This window comes from Schistocerca cancellata, chromosome 3 (genome assembly GCF_023864275.1).
Source record: "Schistocerca cancellata isolate TAMUIC-IGC-003103 chromosome 3, iqSchCanc2.1, whole genome shotgun sequence".
Lineage (NCBI taxonomy): Eukaryota > Metazoa > Arthropoda > Insecta > Orthoptera > Acrididae > Schistocerca > Schistocerca cancellata.
In genome coordinates this window covers 504,581,662-504,597,285 of record NC_064628.1, presented here as the reverse complement: position 1 = coordinate 504,597,285, position 15,624 = coordinate 504,581,662, and positions in this window count along the sequence as shown.

The window sequence follows — 15,624 nt, the reverse complement described above, 5'->3', positions numbered from 1 at the left end:
AGTGATAGTAATGCCAATAGTGATAATAACAATAGAATGGTAATGCAGTCAATAACCAACCGCATGTACCACATTCAGAGCACTAAATTTGACCACATTTACCCCTGAATTGTCGGTCAAAAAATGGGAAGGTGTTGGACAAGAAGGTTAATTTAGCATAATACGGCAATGGTAGTGATTTACGGAAGAATAAATTGCCGACAAAACAAACTGTCAAACTCTCAGAAATTGTGTCGCAGTCGGCTACACATGACGTAACAGTTGTCTGTGTTGTTACATGTGATGGGCGTTTGAAATCAAAAGCCCAGATTTGATCACCCACCATAGCGTCTAACAGGGGGAGGCTGTGTGTCTGCTATATGCTGCGTAGCCAGAGAAAACAAGAACTTACCTGTGCCGGGAGGAACAGTCACGGTAGCCGATAAACGACGTGGCCATAGGAAAACAGTAAATGAACAGTCTCCAGACTAGGACTACGCCTAACGACCTAGTGTAATACGAAGCTATAACGACGCTTAAAAAGTGAGTATAGTGACTGCAGATTGTTTGAACGTGTAAATAATAACTACTGTAAGGAGGCTGTTTAGGTTTTCTTATTCGTAACGCCACGTAGCGCTCTGTATGAAAATCATTGGCTGTGCTGTGTGCAGTCTGTGGCTAGTTTGCATTGTTGTCTGCCATTGTAGTGTTGGGCAGCTGGATGTGAACAGCGCGTAGCGTTGCGCAGTTGGAGGTGAGCCACCAGCAGTGGTGGATGTGGGGAGAGAGATGGCGGAGTTGTGAAATTTGTAATACTGGATATCATGAACTGCTATATACATTATGACTTTTGAACACTATTGAGGTAAATACATTGTTTGTTCTCTATCAAAATATTTCATTTGCTAACTATGCTTATCAGTAGTTAGTGCCTTCAGTAGTTTGAATCTTTTATTTAGTTGGCAGTAGTGGCGCTCGCTGTATTGCAGTAGTTCGAGTAACGAAGATTTTTGTGAGGTAAGTGATTTGTGAAAGGTATAGGTTAATGTTAGTCAGGGCCATTCTTTTGTAGAGATTATTGAAAGTCAGATTGCGTTGCGCTAAAAAAATATTGTGTGTCAGTTTAAGCACAGTCCTGTACAATTTTTCTAAGGTGACGTTTCACTACATACAAACTCTACGACAATATTGAAGTGACTTGCTTTTAACAACCACCCATTGTGATACAATTGATGCCAGAATTTAGTTTATTTCATGAAACAGAGTAATAGAATAACTCGTCCCTCTTGTTGTTTTATCAAGGTTTTTCTGTTTCACAAGAAGATTATGTTCGTAATCAGTAATTTTGTTGTCGTTGCAAATGTTTCGTGTACTTTCCCACCGGATGTCGAGTGGCGAGCGAAAAGATTCTGCCCTGAACAAACTACCCTCATGGACTACACAACACAAGAAACCCTTGCCTGAAACCCATATAACTGCATCCGACCGCATCCCACTGCATCTATCCGCATTGGATTATGATTTACAACTATTACGACATGTTTCTGTTAACCATAAACTTTTGTAAGCACTGTTTATTAAATCTGTAAACAGTGAAGAAAATGGACCTTTTTAACTAATGAAAAACTTAGTGACTTCGAATTGTAAATCCTTAAAATAAAATTCAAACCACTGCTCGAAAACTGTTCTTACATTCTGTGTCTCAAAGGGACTTTAATTATTTCGAAAAGGAACTCTTTATTATGAAAATACTGAAATTGTAAAAGATATTAACCAAATGCCAGTCTGTGACCGAAAATTACTATGTAAATAAATATTTCATGAGGCTGATTTTGTCAGCTTTTCTATAGGAATAGAGCCCGAATATTGAGAAAAATACATAAAAAATATTATCCTGGCTTAGAAGCATCCAGCCTCATGAACAGCCAATAATCAGTACGGTTACTGACTCGTGAAATCTTAGCATTGATGTACCGCTGATGAAAAATTAATATCAGGACCTGACAGAATACAATCTACCACTATGTAATATTTATCACTTGTGCAAGCAACTGGAAAATTAAATGGTACTCATAACAAAATTTATCCGCAACCACTATGAAACAATTGAACATGTCAAATGTCCTATAGAAAACTAAAAATCACAATCACGAGCGAATGTAGAATTGCTCGGACCTTTGACTATTAAAAATAAACCAAGTCTCTCGCCACTGGTGGAGAATGTAATGAATCACATACTTTCTGTATTGAAATGTACTAATATTACGACAAGTGCGCAAGTTACATGGAAACGATATCTTTGTTGTAAACGGCTCTCATCCGAAGAAGCTATATCAATTGCCCATATGGAATTACGTGCAGCTGATGGCATCCACTCGCTGGTTCTTTACGTGTAATATAATAAAATGGCTTGAGAGCCCACTACTTCATACCGCTTCTTCAACTTACTTTTTCTCAATACTTCTTAGTCGTCACTGCCTTCAATGTGATTGTTCAGGTATGACATTTTGAAGAGATAATAAAAAGTGTTGTCTTAAGTGCGTGTTCTTATTGAGGATCATAAAGTGAATGACGATCCATATTTTAAACATGAAGTTTTAATATCACCTTCTGTGATAGATGGAATTAAGCAATTAGCCTTCAGCTAGTCAAATATAATTCAAATAAAGAGGTTTCAGCTCCATTTACAATTTTATTTACGGTGTGCTCTGCTTGGTACTTTTATCTGATTCTGTTTTTGCAGAAGTGACTTCTGTCTTGAATCGTTTGCAACGCCAACAGTGATTTGTTCCCACTCAATGACACATCGGTCGATTGTGTTGATCGAATACCCGTAGAGCAAAGCTGAATCACGGACATCTTGATAAATCGTAAATCCAGCAATGTGTAAAAAGAACCGTTGTGAAGCTCCATATAAAACTCTGAGCGAGGTGGCGCACCTGTAGATTCGCATTGTGAAGAACAGAGATTCATATCTCCGTACGACGGCACATATTTAGGTTTTCCGTTGCTTCACTAAATCTCTTTAATCCACTCCGCGATGGCTCCGTTTGAAAGGACATGGCAGATCTCCTTCTGTCTCCTCCTGTCGGAGACTGTGCCTCACATATAATGACAAAACGTAAGCCCTACTGTTTCTTCCAGTTGTACCAGCCGCTCTACCTCATTTCTCCAATGTACAATGTACAAAGGCATGATGAAAAGTAACGTCTCTTCATTTATTTTGTGAAAACTCTTAACGCTCTTTAAATAAAACAAACGTTATCAACAACCTATATCTTTATTCTTTATGTCTACATATTTATTTCTAAGCATAGACATATTTCTCCCAATGAGAGACCACTTTGTTGATGCTGCTACTTTAGACATTATTGACAAAGCCACAACCTCACGTGTACTTCCACCACTTCATCATCACCACAGTAAAGTTCTTCAAGGTGTTCTTAAAGTTTTGGAAACAGCCGAAATCGGATGTGGCCAAGATGGAACTGAAGGGAGGATGATGGGTAGCAATGAAGCTCAAGGTGTGGAAATGTTGCAGATGTCACAGGGCGCGTGTGCAGTCTGGCATTACCATGCTAAGGGAGAGGTTTCTCCATGTGTGGACAAACTATTAGAATTATTAACTCGATTATAGCACGCTGTTTCTAACGAATCGACATCGTTGCTTTACACACCGCCATGTTACACTCTACAATTAGGAGCACCCTAGCAGCAGAAGGCTGTAAACATATAGACATCAAGGGTAAAGATGTAGAATGGTAATAATTATTGTTTTATTTAAGAAGCTTTAAGAGTTTTCACGTAAAAAATTAGGCGGCACTGCTTTTCAGCACAACCTCGTACAGTATGGTATGCCCCTAGTAACAAACATTCTGCTCAAATTTAGAAGTATTGCAATCGAGATGATTTTGTCAGTACTGTATTTAAGAGTCAATTTGACACATCATTAATCTACAACACACCAATAAAAATAAGTAAAATGAAATTAAGAATAAATATCATAAAAAAGTTATAAGAGAAAAACATTTTCAAATATAAGCTACCGGCAGCTAAAACAAATTTACAATTTCAAGACAGAGAAATTTAAGACAGTAAAGAAACTCAGTTAATTTGTGAATATCACAGGTACCATAGTAGAAGACCTTCCGTTTCAAGATACAAGGCGGCATACGATCGACGAAGTATGGCTTAACCATCCACAGGCTACACACCTAGTTTTAGAAATATACTGAATTTTTCACACAATAAGACTCTGTAACGGAAGAATTAGCAGTATCCTCCAAATAACTTTAATATATAAGTATTACATAGCACTAAATTTGTGGAACTTGTTATGTTTACAAATGTTAAACAAAACACAGCCTCATGTTTCACAGGAACATAAACAATACAAAATGCTAGATACTGCTTATTTTGATTTCTAGTGCGTATTTCTTCATGTAATTCTAAAATCAATTACTAGATTGAAGCACCGACCAGGAAGCGTCATGTGTTTCTAGCTACACTATCCTCCAGATACAGCACTCCCCTACTGTGAAATCTAAGAGAGCTGAGACAGAAGGAACATGTGTCGTAGTATGTTCATGGATCATCAGTGGAGTGAATACACCGACATCAAGGTAGCGGCAAAGGCGTTTCTTCGTTATTAGTGAACAAATTCCTTAGAAACAGGTGTCATATCGTTAGATAAACGGTGTTCCTTTTAGTAGAAAAGAGAGAAAAAGTTATCTAAAACAGGTTTACACACGTATATCAGATCATATTATTTAAGTATGAGAGACGAAATCAAAAATGGTTCAAATGGCTCTGAGCACCATGGGACTTAACTGCATTGGTCATCAGTCCCCTAGAACTTAGAACTACTTAAACCTAACTAACCGAAGGACATCACACACATCCATGCACGAGGCAGGATTGGAACCTGCGACCGTAGCGGTCGCGCGGTTCCAGACTGTAGCGCCTAGAACCGCTCGGCTACTACGGCCGGCGACGAAATCAAAGCTGATGCCCAACAGCTAGTAACGATAGGAAAATCTAGACGGTAATTATCATGAGGGCATAATATCGTACGTTCTCAACTTCTGCTCAATTTGTGGTTGTTGAAATTTCAACAAGTAAGGCTCTTCAGTCCTAGTACGGATGCAGCACATTTCCCGGTGCCTACACGATCTGTCATAATGATGGATGCCATAGTTTGCGAGGCCAACTCCAAGTGGTGCGAACGCTGCAGTTTTTCTGGCTAGACTGTAACTGAATGGCATTTGAAACATCATATTACAGAAGCAATATCTATTACATCTAGCAGTGCTAACATTAACTGAATACCTAAACGAGATTTTCACTCTGCAGCGGAGTGTACGCTGATATGAAACTTCCTGGCAGATTAAAACTGTGTGCCAGACCGAGACTCGAACTCGGGACCTTTGTCTTTCACGGGCAAGTGCTCTACCAACTGAGATACCCAAGCACGACTCACGCCCCGTCCTCACAGCTTTACATGTGCCAGTACTTCGTCTCGTCGTCGCCTAACAGGTGAATATCGCAGCTATAGATAATGTGACTTGTGATCCAGAAAATCACCTAGAGTGATGAGGCAAGAGACTACAAAGTAAATTATTATTTTATGTTAAATAAAAATCGTTACACATTAATAAATGATAGAAGTAAAATTGAATTATCTTCTAAAAAATAAAACGTGGTTCTAAAAAATAAAATGTATTCTTCTAAAAAACAAAACTGAATTCGTCTTTTATTAACTGTAACTATTTGCACATAATATGAAAACAATACATTTTTTGTTAGACATGACGATTTATATGTAGCATAAGTGATACTTTCCCTTGTAAACACAGTTTATCTTATCATTCTAGGTGATTTCTGTACTTTAGCAGTAAAATCTAGATAGGTCGCACATCATTTTAGTGACATGACGACGGCCTAATAAGCGGAAGGCCAGTTTCTTAATGAAATGAATAAAATTCTGGAAAACATCGGGAAAGTATTTTCTACCTAACATTTCAATGTTGTTATAGTGTTTTACTGATGCCTTGCAGACAAACAAAAATTACGCGGAGCGAAATGTAATGTGAGGAGGGCCATGCGAGAGGCGTTCAATGAATTCGAAAGGCTGTTTCACAGAGGAAGACTGCACTGTAGTTCCTTCTCTAGATTGTCGCACAGATGACAAAATGGTAGATATCGAAATAGACGACAGAGGGATAGAGAAACAATTAAAATCGTTCAAAAGAGGAAAGGCCGCTGGACCTGATGGGATACCAGTTCGATTTTGCACAGAGCACGTGAAGGAACTTGCCCCCCTTCTTGCAGCGGTGTACCGTACGTCTCTAGAACAGCGTAGCGTTCCAAAGGATTGGAAAAGGCCACAGGCCACCCCCCTTTTCAAGAAGGGACGTCGAACAGATGTGCAGAACTGTAGACGTATATCTCTAACGTTGATCAGGTGTAGAATTTTGGAACACATATTATGTTCGAGTATAAAGACTTTTCTGGAAACTAGAAATCTACTCTGTAGGAATCAGCATGGGTTTCGAAAAAGACGATCGTGTGAAACCCAGCTCCCGCTATTCGTCCACGAGACTCAGAGGGCCATAGACACGGGTTCCCCGGTACATGCCGTGTTTCTTGACTTCCGCAAGGCTTCCGATACAGTTCCCCACAGTCGTTTAATAAACAAAGTAAGAGCATATGGACTATCAGACCAATTGTGTGATTGGATTGAAGAGTTCCTAGATAACAGAACGCAGCATGTCATTCCCAATGGAGACAAGTCTTCCGAAGTAAGAGTGATTTCAGGTGTGCCGCAGGGGAGTGTCGTAGGACCGTTGCTATTCACAATATACATAAATGACCTAGTGGATGACATCGGAAGTACACTGAGGCTTTTTGCGGATGATTCTGTGGTATATCGAGAGGTTTTAACAACGGAAAATTTTACTGAAATGCAGGAGGATCTGCAGCGAATTGATGCATGGTGCAGGAAATGGCAATTGAATCTCAATGTAGACAAGTGTAATGTGCTGCGAATACATAGAAACAAAGATCCCATATCATTTAGCTACAATATAGCAGGTCAGAAACTGGAAGCAGTTAATTCCATAAATTATCTGGAATGCCGTGTACCGCAAGTCTCTAGAGGAACGGAAGGTTCCAAATGATTGGAAAATAGCACTGGTGGTCCCAGTCTTCAAGAAGGGTCATCGAGCAGATGCGCAAAACTATAGACCTATATCTCTGACGTCGATCTGTTGTAGAATTTTAGAACATGTTTTTTGCTCGAGTATCATGTCGTTTTTGGAAACCCAGAATCTACTATCTAGGAATCAACATGGATTCCGGAAACAGCAATCGTGTGAGACCCAACTCGCTTTATTTGTTCATGAGACCCAGAAAATATTAGATACAGGCTCCCAGGTAGATGCTATTTTCCTTGACTTCCGGAAGGCGTTCGATACAGTTCCGCACTGTCGCCTGATAAACAAAGTAAGAGCCTACGGAATATCAGACCAGCTGTGTGGCTGTATTGAAGAGTTTTTAGCAAACAGAACACAGCATGTTGTTATCAATGGAGAGACGTCTACAGACGTTAAAGTAACCTGTGGCGTTCCACAGGGGAGTGTTATGGGACCATTGCTTTTCACAATATATGTATATAAATGACCTAGTAGGTAGTGTCGGAAGTTCCATGCGACTTTTCGCGGATGATGCTGTAATATACAGAGAAGTTGCAGCATTAGAAAATTGTGGCGAAATGCAGGAAGATCTGCAGCGGATAGGCACTTGGTGCAGGGAGTGGCAACTGACCCTTAACATAGACAAATGTAATGTATTGCGAATACATAGAAAGAAGGATCCTTTATTGTATGATTATATGATAGCAGAACAAACACTGGTAGCAGTTACTTCTGTAAAATATCTGGGAGTATGCGTGCCGAACGATTTGAAGTGGAATGATCATATAAAATTAATTGTTGGTAAGGCGGGTACCAGGTTGAGATTCGTTGGGAGAGTCCTTAGCAACTGTAGTCCATCAACAAAGGAGGTGGCTTACCAAACACTCGTTCGACCTATACTTGAGTATTGCGCATCACTGTGGGATCCGTACCAGACCGGGTTGACGGAGGAGATAGAGAATATCCAAAGAAGAGCGGCGCGTTTCGTCACAGGGTTATTTGGTAACCGTGATAGCGTTACGGAGATGTTTAACAAACTCAAGTGGCAGACTCTGCAAGAGAGGCGCTCTGCATCGCGGTGTAGCTTGCTCGCCAGGTTTCGAGAGGGTGCGTTTCTGGATGAGGTATCGCATATATTGCTTCCCCCTACTTATACCTCCCGAGGAGATCACAAATGTAAAATTAGAGAGATTAGAGCGCGCACGGAGGCTTTCAGACAGTCGTTCTTCCCGCGAACCATACACCACTGGAACAGGAAAGGAGGTAATGACAGTGACACGTAAAGTGCCCTCCGCCACACACCGTTGGGTGGCTTGCGGAGTATAAATGTAGATGTAGAAATGCAATCCGAAAACAAAGGAAGTAGGTTGCAGTACGCTTCTTCGCCCACTGCTTGAACACTGCTCAGTAGTGTGGGATTCGTACCAGATAGGGTTGATAGAAGAGATAGAGAAGATCCAACGGAGAGCAGCGCGCTTCGTAACAGGATCATTTAGTAATCGCGAAAGGGCTACGGAGATGGTAGATAAACCCCAGTGGAAGACTCTGCAGGAGAGACGCTCAGTAGCTCGGTACGGGCTTTTGTTCAAGTTTCGAGAACATACCTTCACCGAGGAGTCAAGCAGTATATTGCTCCCTCCTACGTATATCTCGCGAAGAGACCATGAGGATAAAATCAGAGAGATTAGAGCCCACACAGAGGCATACCGACAATCCTTCTTTCCACGAACAATACGAGACTGGAATAGAAGGGAGAACCGATAGAGGTACTCAAGGTACCCACGGCCACACACCGTCAGGTGGCTTGCGGAGTATAGATGTAGATGTAGATGCTTTGCGTTGTTTTTGTTGTTTGTGACTTTTAAAATACATTTAGTTGTTAGAAAGTCTAATGCGACATATTTACTTTTACGTATTTGTCACAATTATTTTTTTTTTTTTTGTCCCTTTCTCTCTGCTTTGTTTTTCTGCCCAGGGCGTTCTCTTTTGCTGTATCTTGGTACTATCTGAAAAGTAAACAATCCGGCTTTCGGAATTGGGCTTATAAAGTCTAGCATACAAAATGTAGATTGCCCCAGATTGTTGATGGCTATATTCAAAGCGATTAGTAGAGATATAAAGAACAGCGTAATGCTGTTTATTGGGTAGATGATACGACGAGACGTGCAGGAGGAACGTAGTAAAAGTGTTATGTTTGTCTCACTCTGGTGGAAGCTTTTATGTAGCACTGGTCTTCGAATGACTGATGGTGGCGATGGTGATGAGCGATAAATTTTTTCTTCGTTTATTGTGGTTTATAAAAATGTGAAACCTGACCTTCAGTAGCTTCTAATAACAAAGACGTGTGCTAAAACTGTGACTAATAAATAAACAGCATATTGCGTTTCTAAATATGATGCTGTCCGAGAGAAAGAAAAACTTATAATTACAGTGGAATGACAATAAAGTAAGAGAGTCTACGTACTCCGTTGACATGAGGCATACAGGTTTCCTTGATGGATTAGAGCAACGTGGAAAAAGGGTTTCCGTTCACTGTCCCAAGGAATCTAAAATTATTTCCACTATCGTAATCGTCATCAAATATTGGATAATCACTAATGGGAAAAGCCTACTTTAGATGTTTCAATGCAGTACAGTAATCTTCTCTGCTCTTGCCTTACGCTACTGCTCGTTTCGTAATGTCATCAACCCATGTTCCGTTAACTTGTCTTTAGCGTATGTCATTATCTCCTGACATCCACCAAAGAAATTCTTCATCTTCATCCGTTCGCTTGACTACATATCCCATGCATTCCAATCTTATTTTCATTCCTGACAGTATTATGCTATCCAATACCGTCTGTCCAAGACTGTTACTTTGTTGTTACTAACAGATGTAAGTATGAATGTCTGGACAGCACATATGGGATCTACTCTGGTAGGTTCCCTTAGTAATCATTAAGACATAATTGGGAGCCCTCCTCCAAACTCATAGTTGGCTTACAGCCTTGTTCACTGTTTAAATTTAATATATTGGCTCCTCCTGCAATTCGTAAGCGCAATAAATAGTGCTTCAGTACAGACGAGAAGGCTGAAACACAGAAAATTTAGGAACCAGAGATGTTCTGGATGTGAACTGATGTACGTGAGTAACTGTCTCAGAATAACTCGATAGTTACGAGGTTATTATGAAACGAAGTGACGCTTTTGCACGAGTCTGTCGTTTTTTATAAGGTATGGTGAAGCTAATTTGGTAGACATTTTGTGAATGTATTACACAGGGCTAATTTGAGGTGATTATGTCATAAATGAGTGGACAGAAGAAATAGTAAAGGCAAACATAGCTGTCCCCGCAAGAAGCGCGCTACATCTTCCTTTTATTTCACGTCAGAATGCACCCTCAATTATAAGACGAAGAAAGCCAGAAACTATCACGAGGAAAGTCATCTAACTGTGGGACCGATAGGGGAAATAAGCAGCTTTAAAACTCTTTTCCTCATCCGGCCATCCTGATTTAGGTTTTCTGTGATTTCCCTAAAATCGCTTCAGGCAAATACCTGGATAGTTTCTTTGAAAGGGAACGGTCGACTTCCTTCCCCATCCTTCCCTAATCAGATGGGAACGATGACCTCGCTGTTTGGTCCCCTCCCCCCAACCAAGCAACTAACCAAAACTCTATGACAACCTATCCATTGCAATTAAATGTCTTACAGACAGAAGTATTTTCAAATGCAAATCAAGATGTATCACATTAACAATTCCTTCTATACCGGAGAGGAATACTCGAATAGAAAAAGGCGTAAAAGGCCTGCTTGTAGTATTAAAAACTATTAATTTTTTATAGAAAAACGTTCTGTTTTTGCTCAGCTGTAAAGTTACACATAATTTACTTTCGACGTGAATATTATCTACGGAACACGTAACTAAGCAACTAGCTAACTGCATCATAATAATTTTCGTAATCGGTACAGCGGCCAACAAATGATAATGAGTCGTCTGCAACTGTAGGTATGAGGTCCCACGTAACTGTGGCTGTTGAAGGTAGAACTCCAATGAAAAAGGCTGACACTGTTGAGAGACAGGTAAGTCATGCATGATACAGGTGGTACGCTCTCGAAACGGATAACGGTTTATAAAAGAAGGGGGGGGGGGGCGGTTCACACAATATATCGTTGACGACGGGACAAAATAAGGCTGCCATGGGGTTGTCAGGCTTCCACCACTCAATTTTATTTTTCTTTATGTCTACATATTCATTTCTCAATATAGCCACCCTAGCGACGAACATATTTCTCCCAACGAGAGACGATTTCGTTGTTAACACCACGGATGAGTGTTTGGCTTCATTGAAAGAAACCACTACTTCTCCTCTGCTTGCACCGTTTCATCACTACCAACGTGAACTACTGGAAGGTGTTCAAGTTTTTGAACAGATGAAATGGGATGCGACCATGTCGGGACTGTATGGATACTGCTCGATGACAGTGAACCCAAGGCGTCGTATCGTTGCAGTTGGCGCAGACCCCGTGTGTGGTATGGCATTGTCATGCTTATGGAGAGAGTGCTCTATGTATGAACGAATTCTTCCAATCTGAAACTTGGTTACAGCATGCTTCCACACGCATCGATATAGTTACGTTACGAAGCACCGTGTTCACGATACGAATCGGAGCCCACTAGCGGCGGAGGGCTGCAAATGTGCACACAGGAAAATAAAGATGTAGAATGTTAGTAACTTTTGTTTTCTTTAAAAAGCCTTAAGAGTTTTCACATAAAAAATTTGGAGGCATCGACATTCACCAAGCCCTCGTATAATCTCTATTTGTGAAGGTGATGAGTTTTGTCTGTCCATGTAAACGTTATTTACAGGCAACTCAGTTTTCATTGTAATAGAGAGTATTTACCATTTAATGTAATCCCGTGACGATTGCTTGAATTCTTATTTTAAAATTGCTACATTTCATTTGTTTTACTAATTTGAAATTATGGTTAACATTTCTCTTTTTTATTTCCATTTGCTTTATTAATTTGAAACTATAGTTAAAAGTTCTATTTTTTATTTCCTATAGTGTTTCTGTTGGTTTCGTTATTTTGTGTGCGAAATACTTCGTCAGTACAAGCTGGCACATACGTACTAATTGCTGTTCTGATACCCAAGTAGTTAACTAACAGAGTTTACGTCCAACTGCATTGGCGGCTGAATTTACAAATGACTTCACTGTTTTTCTCGAAATCTACTCAAAATTTCATGGAATTTCTCATTGTCCTTTTTGAATTCGATTTACAATACTTTATAACGATAATTAAACATTTACGTAAGACGGTGGGGCAGTAAGTTATTTGGAGAATAGCTTACACACTTTCCACGATGAACCTTTAATATTTTGGAAACGACTCTCTTAATTTTCTTATCTGTTTAGGATCACGCGATCATGGTCGCTAGCAAACCCGACTAGAGCAAGGTGCGGTTACAAACTTAAACGGATGTCATGAAGACAAATGCAACATGCTCCCTCGAAACGAAGTTGGTTAAATTTAGACAAAGGGTATTATATGAATGAGGCGTGACGGTTGTTGCCTCATCACCATCATTAAGCTACTGACAATCAGAGAAATCTAGGCGCCGACCGAAGCAGACAGAGAATGCTCTTCCCCCAGTCAGTAAGAAAAAGAAGAAGAAAAGAACAGAAGAAAAAATCACTCGTGTATAAACGAAATACGTCAGTCTATAAACGTCCAGAGGATAGCCGAGCATATATGCAAATGTGGTTCCAGTCTGGTTTTGGAAGGAAATTCTCTGTGATGTTCGAAGAGGACGCTAGAAAACATAGGACGACGTAATTTCAGTAGCTATTAAGGTTGGCAATTTGTATTTATTGGCCATTCTTTACACGTACTTGCTTCCCGCATAATCAAAGCCGCAGTCCGTTAAACTTAGCCACCTTCGAAGCTTTCAGGAAATGGAATTTTATACGGGCGGTTTGTAAGCTTCTTTCAGTACCCACTCTCCCAAACGATATTGGATTCGCCTCACTTCATATGAAAGCTGCGGTTATTGGGCGCTGCAAGTTTGCACTTTGCTTTTTAGCTCCAGCTACGTATCTTGGGTAGTGCGCTGATCATATTCTAGATTGCTTTGGATTTTGAGCGTGTAGACGAATGAGCTTCCCATTTATCAGCTAAAATACCGCTGAATAGTTTCTGGAGCTTTATTTAAGAGTAACCTTGCGAAACATGGCACACTTTACCAAAACTTTATGGTTGCCTTGTGTTATTGCTCTCTATAAACCCACAAAGGTACAGTCATGAAAATGTATATCTGATGATATATTATTTAAATATAAACCCTCCAAATCTTAAAACATTTTTCTGACATGTAGATAAGTTTTATATATCGTGAAAGACATCAGGTGTATATCACAGATACATCAACATTAGTTTTTCGTATCTGTGAGTGGTGACCTGTCCGCACTATCGTAGTCTGTTGCAACTCAAAATTATGTATTTCGTTTGACCAAACATGCTTCGCCCTTTCATATCTAGCATGTTTCACGGCTTCTACAATTAATGTAAAACATGAAGACTTCACCAAAGAAGACGAAGTAAATATTCCAGAACTTGAATCACCAACAGCTGCCAAGATGAGTACCTTAGAGATGGATACCCTCGAAGTAGTGAAGCAACTTAAATAACTTAATAAAGGAAAGTATTCTGGTCCACATTGTATACCAGTCAGGTTCTTTTCAAAGTACGCTGAGGCAATAGCTCCATACTTAAGTCATATACAACCACTCGCTCGACGAAAGGTCCGTACCTAAAGACTGGAAAGCTGCGCGGGTCACATCAGTCTTGAAGGAAGGCAATAGGAGTAACCACTAGATTACAAGTCCCCGTCATTAACGTCGAAATGTAGTAGGATTTTGGAACATATATTGAGCTCGAACATTATGAATTACCTACACAATCAGCACGGATTCAGAAAACATCGTTCTTGTGAAACACAACTAGCTCTTTATTTACATGAAGTGTTGAGCACTATCGAAAAAGGATTTCAGATTCATTCGGTATTTCTAGATTTCCAGAAGACTTTTGACACCGTACCTGAGAAGCGGCTTGTTATCAGATTGCGTGCTTAAAGAATGTCATCTCTGTTACGCGACTGGATTAGTAATTTCCATTCAGAGAGGCCACAGTTTGTGGTAATTGACGGAAAGTCATCGAGTAAAACAAAAGTGATTTCTGGCGTTCCCCAAGGTAGTGTTACAGGCTCCCTCTTGTTCTTTATCTATGTAAACGATTTAGGATACAGTCTGAGTAGCCATTTTACATGATACTGTTGTTTATATCTAATAAAATCACGAAAAGATCAAAACCAATTATAAAATGATCTAGATACGATACTTGTATGTTGTGGGGAGGGCGAACCAAAGACTGTATTATATTGGCAGAAAACTTAGAAGACGCAACAGATCCACTAAAGAGACCGCCTGTTCGTTCTCCTTTGTAGTACTGCTGCGCGATATGGGACCCATACCAGACAGGATTGACGGAGTACATTGAGAAAGTTCAAAGAAGAGCATCACGTTTTGTATATCGAAAAATAGGGGAGTGACACAGGATTTGGAGTGGACATCATTAGAAAAAAAGGCGTTTCTCATTGCGGTGGGATCTTCTCAAGAAATTTCAACATCCGCCTCCGAATGCGAAAATATTTTGTTGACGCCGGCCTACACATGGAAAAACTATGATCATAATAAAATAAGGGAAATCAGAGGTCGCAGGGAAAGACATAGGTGTTCATTTCTTTCGCACGCTTTACGAGAGTGAAATAACACAGAATTATTGTGAAGGTGGTTCGATGGTTCGATACACCCTCTGCTAGGCACTTAAGTGTTGTTTGCATAGTCGGCATGTAGATGTCTAAAATGCCCACAGTTGATGTGGCTGATGCTGATCAGGAAATCCAGATCTGGCACCATGTGATTTCCATCTTCCTGGAAAACTGAAAAAAAAGTGTTGAGGAGAGAAAGAGGAGAGAGAAGGATTTCGAACGATAAAACCCTTCACATAACGTTTCTCGAATGGCTCCGTGAACACGAAGCTGATATGCATCGTTGAGGAATTGAACGACTGCTAGGACGTTCCGACCGTTGTTCACAAGAGACTTGGTGACTGTGTTGAAAAATGGTGTTACGTATCTGTGTCTCTTTAAAGTTCAGTAGTCAGTAAAAGTTACTTGGTCTGTCATACTACTGTGTAATTACTTTCTGAAATCCCTTTGTCACTCTGTTCAGGCTTACTCACCTCTATTTCTGATGATGATACAAATATGCTTATTCCATAACTTGGACAGTGTAATAATGGACTGCATAATACCCGGAATACTTGTGCAGTATGTCTAAAACCATTGGGGCAACTGGCAATAAGCCGGCCGGGGTGGCCGAGCGGATCTAGGCGCTACAGTCTGGAACCG